Source organism: Pinus tabuliformis, chromosome J, assembly GCF_031772625.1.
Source record: "Pinus tabuliformis cultivar Carrire ecotype Pingquan chromosome J, CPIR1, whole genome shotgun sequence".
Lineage (NCBI taxonomy): Eukaryota > Viridiplantae > Streptophyta > Pinopsida > Pinales > Pinaceae > Pinus > Pinus tabuliformis.
In genome coordinates this window covers 93,110,093-93,118,798 of record NC_142295.1, presented here as the reverse complement: position 1 = coordinate 93,118,798, position 8,706 = coordinate 93,110,093, and the positions used below count along the sequence as shown (strand labels likewise).

At 37.4% G+C, this 8,706-nt stretch overlaps 1 non-coding gene across 1 annotated transcript; it reads left to right on the top strand.

Moving 5' to 3' along the window:
* The first annotated feature begins 6,006 nt into the window (after nt 1-6,006).
* Nucleotides 6,007-6,078, top strand: TRNAD-GUC (transfer RNA aspartic acid (anticodon GUC)). Its single transcript has one exon. It is a non-coding gene; the product is annotated as a tRNA-Asp (tRNA).
* Nucleotides 6,079-8,706: the final 2,628 nt, after the last annotated feature.

Here is an 8,706-nt window from a genome sequence, read left to right as displayed (position 1 = left end):
GCTCCTGCGACTGCTCACCCTATCTACTTGGTGCCAGTTGTTCGGATGAGTCGACTACCTATACAGGCACAGTTTCATCTATCTATACATGTTGTGCCCCTTGTTGTACATGTTCCTGCTGCGCTTCCTTCTCCTGTCTGCGCAGCTCCTGTTCCTTCCAGAGTTTCTCCTTTAACTCATGCAACTCCTTCTCTGTTTCCTCTATTCTCCATTTTTCTCTCTGCCTTTGCGCGTTCCTCTTGTTGCGTTGTAGCCTCTTCGCCTCTATTGCCAAAGCTGCTTCCTACACGAGTGAGTATGTTTGGAACTTGCAACTTTGTTCTACCTCCGCACTATCGAAAATCTTCCTCTTACCTTTGTCGCGCGCCGGTATGTTTACCTATGTTGTTGCTGCTGCTATTGATCTCCTGGATAATGCTTCACGCTGCTTCGTTAACCATTCCACAGTGATGCTGACCGGTTCATTGGGCCTGGAGAAACTGTAACAATATCTCCATGGGTCTTCCTCCGCCTAATGACATGCCTCGTGGATCCACTGAAACTGTACTCTTGTGTAGTGATCTTTCACAATATAGTGCGGGTCATATGGATTGAAGCTTTGGATGTTGAAAGGATATTTCTTGATCTCCTCTATTCTGACATCTGCATGCTTGAGGTTCTATATCTCGTATAACCTGATCGGCAACAGAAGAGCGGGCCAAGGTGCCTTCTTCTTCCGGTGCAGCCTAGCTGACAATCCTGCCGAGATGTGATATGATACTTCCTCCATGACAAGCTTGTCCATGGAAAACTTCAGGAAAACATGCGAAGATTTCTCTGTGTTGTACATCTGTGTGAAGGTGTCGTATGGTGAGGCATACCAATCCACTATGTCGATCAATGCCTCCATTTCTGCCTTCGACATGCAAGGTGGATCCTGCTCAAATATCATCTTGTACACCGGGGTGAAAAAATGATCTGATAGATGTGTGATAACTCCTATGAAGATGCATTCAGAAAACATTTTACAATAAGTGTTCATAGAGGACTTCATCGATGTCCATGCCCACTTCAAGCCCGTGAACTCCTGACGGCACATATTGCATCTGTTTAGTCAATTTAACGTCTTAAATTGCTCTACATAAATTATCAATCCGGGTATCGTAAACTGATGAAGTGTGGTGCACTATATGTGCTTAGTTAACCTTTCTCTTACTTCGTTGTTTTATAGTTTATGTTCAACTCTTCCTAAAACTCTGCTTCAAACACATGTGTTGTGTAAAGCACGATTAAGAAGTAGTCAGAAATAAGTCCAAAAAGTAGTCAAGCTCTAAGGTGACAAGTAAGAAAAACCACTTTAAAGACCAGTTATAATGTTCAACTCTTCCTAAAACTCTGCTTCAAACACATGTGCTGTGTAAAGCACGATTAGGAAGTAGTTAGAAATAAGTCTAGAAAGTAATCAAACTTTAAACTTGCAAAGAAAGAGCTTGAAAGAAATAACTTGAAATGAAACTGAAAGCAAAGAACTTGAAATGACTTGAAAGTAAATGACCACTTCCAATGGCACTAGACACCATTCATGCTGCTGCAAATAAAAGAAAAGAAAGTCACTTTTAAAACCAAAGATAAAGATTATCTCTCTCTAACTCGATGCTTCTAAGCACATGTACTGTGTAAAGCACGGATAGAAAGTAGCTTAAGTTGAATTAGAAAAGTGAGAAAAATCTGCTTTAAAGACTAATGATAATATTTTGCTCTTTCTAATTCTCTACTTCAGCCATATGTACTATGCAAAGTATGATTAGAAGGTAGTGAAAGATTAGTCTAAGAAGCACTTAAAACCAAAAATCTACTTTAAAGACTAGTAATAATATTTTGCTCTTTCTAACTCTCTACTTCAGCCATATGTACTATGCAAAGTATGGTTAGAAAGTAGTGAAAGAACAGTCTGAAAAGCACTCAAAGCCAGCTGCAAGTTAGTGATATTTTGATCTTAAAATATAACAATTTATGATGAAGATCATTTATGTGTTAGCAGCTCTTTGAGAAATAAAATTAAAAATCAGCTATAAAAACAAAGGCAGCAGCTTGAACCTGTCAACTTCAAATACCATTAGTTTGTAAAGCAAATACATAAACATAAAAACAAATCCCGGGAGAAAATAAAATGCAATAATTCAAACTGTACAAGGCAGGGGCCCCCTTCTACCTATGAAATCAAAGCATACTTAAAATTGCATGAATGAAAATCTAATCTACCTTACATTCTACAAAGCAATATTTACAAAATGAAATCTAATCTACTTACATCCTAATATGCTCCATGACATCTACTTCACATCTCCTTCCATGTTGAGAACATCAAAGCTTTATTCAATTTCTTCAAAAGTGCAAAGTACAACAAAGCTCTCCAAAGAGAGACTAAAAAGACTAAAAAAAGACTAACTAATGAAGGAGAGAGATCTCCTATTTATACAAAAAGATGAGAGCCTTCTCATTAATGATAATCCATGAATCTCTCTCTCTACCTCTAGAGTCCTAATCAAAATAGGAACTGATAAGACACATGTCTTTTAGAGTTACAATACAATTAGGAGATGTGACACATATCCTCATGATCCCATGATTCTTTCCAACCAAATTCGAATTTGGCCTTAGAGTGCCACATAAGGGTCTTCTAGAAGTCTCCTTTCAACCTACACATGTCAACAAACTCAACCCATTTGTTAGGTATAAGCATATGCACATTATTTTCTAATGTTTAACCACAAATTCACTTAAAAGGCTTAGAAATAATAAATATTGGAAAAACATAAAGGTAGCCCAATGATAATGAAAGTGGGATGAATGTGGTGACATAGTAGTGAAATGGAGGTGAAATAGAGGTGATATAATGGACATAATAGTGAAAGTGTAATGCAAATGAATGACATTTTCAAGACTCAACATACCCCCCAACTGAAGCTATTGCATGTCCTCATGCAACATATATTACATTGACTCTTTTGATTCTTGAGCTTTGGCTTAACTTTGCATGATATCATTTGATAACTTCATATTTCTGCAAAGTGTTTCACTTGAATTGCAACATGGTTGGTTCTTGTGTTACAACCATTTTTTTTTTTTGTTGCCTTCTATTTTGATCTTTGAACTTTGCGTAATGATATTTTGATTATTGTTGCAAAGTATATCTTTATTGGATTGCATGATGGTTGGTTCTTGTGTGACAACCATGATTTTGTTTGTATCCAATTTATCCTTTAAGCACTTTTTCAAAAGCCATTGTATGCTCATAATAGCAATGTAATAATTAATATATATTGGAAGTATGTGAGCTCTTGAATATGTTATGGACATGGAAAGATATGAATACGAATGTATTCCCCCCCCAACTGATGGTATTGGCAATTTTATGAAATGAGGAAGAGAAATGTTTTTCCAACAAGTATCATTCTAGCTTTTTATGGAATTCTATGGTTAAAAGTTAGAAAATGTCGTACCTTCACTTACCCTTTGGAATGGATGAGTTGTATGTGTGTGGTGGCTGAAAACTTCTGATCATATTCTTCTTCAAGTGGCTGAACAAGAGGAGTCATGGATAGAGAGATAAGATGGCTTTTTATTGCTTCTACTAAAACTTGCTGAATCTGCTCCAAAATGCTGAAAATAATAGTCTTCATGTCTTCAAAACTCATTGGCACAATTCCTACTATGTGAAAAGATGTTCTGATGTCGAACATAGTAGGAAATTGTTGGCTTAGTGGCCATTAATGGATGCCACTAGTCAACACGAGTACTCTCACCATTGATGTCAATGAGAGTCAAGATGCCCAAACACATCTTGCTAGGTACGAATGAATTTGCTGATGTCGAGTCACCTAGAAGATCTAACGAACAAGGGACATTAATGTATTCCCATTGTTTGTCAGCATGAGGACTTGCCATTAAGGCATGCAAGTCTCAAGGTGTTTTTACAAAGAACTTAGACTCAAAGGACTATGGACTCAATAATTTGCATTGAAGCAGGGCTTATTTGCGGAATGAAAATGACAAGGAATGGAAAGTGAAAATGGAAAATGGCAATGGAGAACAGAAATGACAATGGGCAATAAGCATGTGAATGAGCCTTTTGCTTTTATTGGTGGGTTATGAATGGACAAAAAGAGATGGAAAGTGTATGTGAATGAAAATGGAAAATATGGAGTGGAATGAGGTGAATGGTTTATTATGGAGTATGGATGTGATGGATGAATGTGATGGAGACAATAATATCTGAAAGTTTTTCAAGTATTTGGATCTGATTTTGCATCAGCATATTTCCTCTTTGTTGCGGATCAACCTCTTATGAAACAAATTGGTCTCTTAAAGAGACATCATTCCCTTGTAGTCATTTGTCCTTCCTCCTAGAACCTGCAAAAAAACTAATACTTCTTCCGCAATGGAATGTAAGATTATCAAAGGAGAGAGGTGATCAATCTCTCTAGTTATGATATTTACACACAAAACTAAGAATTTGTATTAATGAAACAAGTTCTCAAAGGAAAAATCAAAAGAATTTATACCTGCTTTGGAATTAGTGCCTCAAGTTGATGTTGCTTCTTTTCAGCAATTTATTTCATTATTTGCCATTTCAAACTCTAATGATATATTTCTCATTGTATAGATCTTGTTGAGATCTTTCCAATGGTACTTAAATCATCAAAATCTGATTCTGTATGAGAAAGATAGGATGATTTGAACAATGAGGTTTTTCTGGCTGCGGAATTGAGGAACAGCTCTGTAGCTAAAAATCTTGAATAAAAAGTTAGCCATTCAATTTTCATTATCAGTCCAAAATTAATCAATACCTTCAGAAAAGTGAGAAAATAACTTGTTCATTTCATTGATTCAAAATTATTATTATTTTTTTTTTCCTTGACATGCAGCGACTTAGTGTGACGACTCAGTGTGGCGACTTTATGATAACACCCAATTTGACTTCCCTTTGACCGGGGTCTTTTTCAGCAAATTTGACCGAATGGATAGGACACCATCCATGTACTGACATTTCCCTAGCTACCCATGTGGCCTGTTTTGCCTGATGACACCTACAACCTAGAGTTTAACAAAACAGCTGCGGGATCACTAAATGGCTGCGGGATTGCAGAGTGTAGAAAATACTGTGAAATGGAGTGGCTGTGTGCGAACAAACTAAGCAATTTCTCCATCTCAAACTTCAGCTGAAAAATGGAATTATGGAGTTTGAAACACAGCTGCGGGGTTTAATAACCTCCACCTCCACTTGACTGTCTTTATCTCTGAATGACCTTGCAAAGGCTTTTGTAACCTCCTTGTGGGAGCCTTTAAATTTCTTGATGCACTGTAGCCAGTTGGCTTTCTGCAATGCCTCCTCAACTTGAGGATATGCTTCCAGGAATTTTGAACCTTCAGCCCTTAAAAGTTTCCCCATTGACTCTACGGCTCTGTTCTAAAACACTACTTCAATGGTGGCTTAGCAGTCATAATACAACCGTAACATACGTTCACTGGTTATATGTATTCACTGTTTCTCAGAATTAGCAGTGATATAGAACCCATACAGTAGTAGAAGGGCCATTGATAACATACTCAGTCCTTGTGCTCTACAAACCAGAATTGGCAGCACTACTAGCCCAACTTATTAATTCTGATAGTCGCCACTGCCATTATGATACTAGTCGTATTGACAAATAAATGTGGGCATCGTGCTGGTATACCAAATATTAGTAACTTACCTGCTCACCACTGCATATCCGTCCATGTGCACAGGATGAGGTCTTTAATAAGAATTAGCAGAGAGAGACCGTTAATGTTTTGGATACCCAACATTTAACCGGCAACGATTAATGACCGAGAGTCGTGTTTGATTGAAACACGTCTCTAGACAGGCACGCCAAAATGTTTAGTCAATTTAACATCTTAAATTGCTCTACATAAATTATCAATTCGGGTATCGTAAACTGATGGTGTGGTGCACTATATGTGCTTAGTTAACCTTTCTCTTACGTCGTTGTAGTATAGTGGTGAGTATTCCCGCCTGTCACGCGGGTGACCCGGGTTCGATCCCCGGCAACGGCGCCAAAATGTTTAGTCAATTTAACGTCTTAAATTGCTCTACATAAATTATCAATCCGGGTATCGTAAACTGATGAAGTGTGGTGCACTATATGTGCTTAGTTAACCTTTCTCTTACTTCGTTGTTTTATAGTTTATGTTCAACTCTTCCTAAAACTCTGCTTCAAACACATGTGCTGTGTAAAGCACGATTAAGAAGTAGTCAGAAATAAGTCCAAAAAGTAGTCAAGCTCTAAGGTGACAAGTAAGAAAAACCACTTTAAAGACCAGTTATAATGTTCAACTCTTCCTAAAACTCTGCTTCAAACACATGTGCTGTGTAAAGCACGATTAGGAAGTAGCTAGAAATAAGTCTAGAAAGTAATCAAACTTTAAACTTGCAAAGAAAGAGCTTGAAAGAAATAACTTGAAATGAAACTGAAAGCAAAGAACTTGAAATGACTTGAAAGTAAATGACCACTTCCAATGGCACTAGACACCATTCATGCTGCTGCAAATAAAAGAAAAGAAAGTCACTTTTAAAACCAAAGATAAAGATTATCTCTCTCTAACTCGATGCTTCTAAGCACATGTACTGTGTAAAGCACGGATAGAAAGTAGCTTAAGTTGAATTAGAAAAGTGAGAAAAATCTGCTTTAAAGACTAATGATAATATTTTGCTCTTTCTAATTCTCTACTTCAGCCATATGTACTATGCAAAGTATGATTAGAAAGTAGTGAAAGATTAGTCTAAGAAGCACTTAAAACCAAAAATCTACTTTAAAGACTAGTAATAATATTTTGCTCTTTCTAACTCTCTACTTCAGCCATATGTACTATGCAAAGTATGGTTAGAAAGTAGTGAAAGAACAGTCTGAAAAGCACTCAAAGCCAGCTGCAAGTTAGTGATATTTTGATCTTAAAATATAACAATTTATGATGAAGATCATTTATGTGTTAGCAGCTCTTTGAGAAATAAAATTAAAAATCAGCTATAAAAACAAAGGCAGCAGCTTGAACCTGTCAACTTCAAATACCATTAGTTTGTAAAGCAAATACATAAACATAAAAACAAATCCCGGGAGAAAATAAAATGCAATAATTCAAACTGTACAAGGCAGGGGCCCCCTTCTACCTATGAAATCAAAGCATACTTAAAATTGCATGAATGAAAATCTAATCTACCTTACATTCTACAAAGCAATATTTACAAAATGAAATCTAATCTACTTACATCCTAATATGCTCCATGACATCTACTTCACATCTCCTTCCATGTTGAGAACATCAAAGCTTTATTCAATTTCTTCAAAAGTGCAAAGTACAACAAAGCTCTCCAAAGAGAGACTAAAAAGACTAAAAAAAGACTAACTAATGAAGGAGAGAGATCTCCTATTTATACAAAAAGATGAGAGCCTTCTCATTAATGATAATCCATGAATCTCTCTCTCTACCTCTAGAGTCCTAATCAAAATAGGAACTGATAAGACACATGTCTTTTAGAGTTACAATACAATTAGGAGATGTGACACATATCCTCATGATCCCATGATTCTTTCCAACCAAATTCGAATTTGGCCTTAGAGTGCCACATAAGGGTCTTCTAGAAGTCTCCTTTCAACCTACACATGTCAACAAACTCAACCCATTTGTTAGGTATAAGCATATGCACATTATTTTCTAATGTTTAACCACAAATTCACTTAAAAGGCTTAGAAATAATAAATATTGGAAAAACATAAAGGTAGCCCAATGATAATGAAAGTGGGATGAATGTGGTGACATAGTAGTGAAATGGAGGTGAAATAGAGGTGATATAATGGACATAATAGTGAAAGTGTAATGCAAATGAATGACATTTTCAAGACTCAACAGCATCCAAAATGTAAGTGGACATGTAGATTTCTGCTTGTTGACCTTTGGGCGGCTGTCGAGCTCTTGTTACCTATTCCCTTAGCTTGTGAGCCAACATGTCAGACCAGTGGCATGCTTTGCCTTCACTGGCCAGTTGGTCCAACGTGATCAACCTACTCTACGGGAAGGTTTCCATGCTCTCTTGGCCATACAAGCGACATGCGAAGATGACCAAGTATTGGTACGTCGTATCTTTGTCTAGTAAACCTGGTTGGGTGTCATCCTGAATTTGGACGACTCCTTTACCCAGTTCTTCTAGATGTCTCTGGAGTTGACATTGTCGCTCCATGGTGATCACTAGCTTTGACATATGCTACATCTGTTCATAATCATGTGCCCTAGAGGTAGAAATCTTCATCCCGCTGACACTACTCAATGTCATTGTCTCAGGATCAGTGTGCGAGACGATCTAATGTAGCGTGTCCGCGCATGGGAACACGAGATACCTGCATGCAATCCGGTACAAGCCAGACTTATGAATGTTCACATAGACTTGGCGGTCTTTGAGGTCTTCCCCAAATGTGCCTACAAATGCATCATTGACCTATTTCCATTTCAGCTTGATGTCCTTGTCTACAATCAGCTTGGTGTCTTCATAGATCGACAAACTTGTAGACACTTGCTCAACTACTGCTCCAGTTGCACTTCCGTCAGTGTCCTTTGATCCTGCTCTCTTGGAGGCCATTGATCCTAAACTGCTGAGAGGTGGACGAACACCTGCTAGATTTGGAGACATGG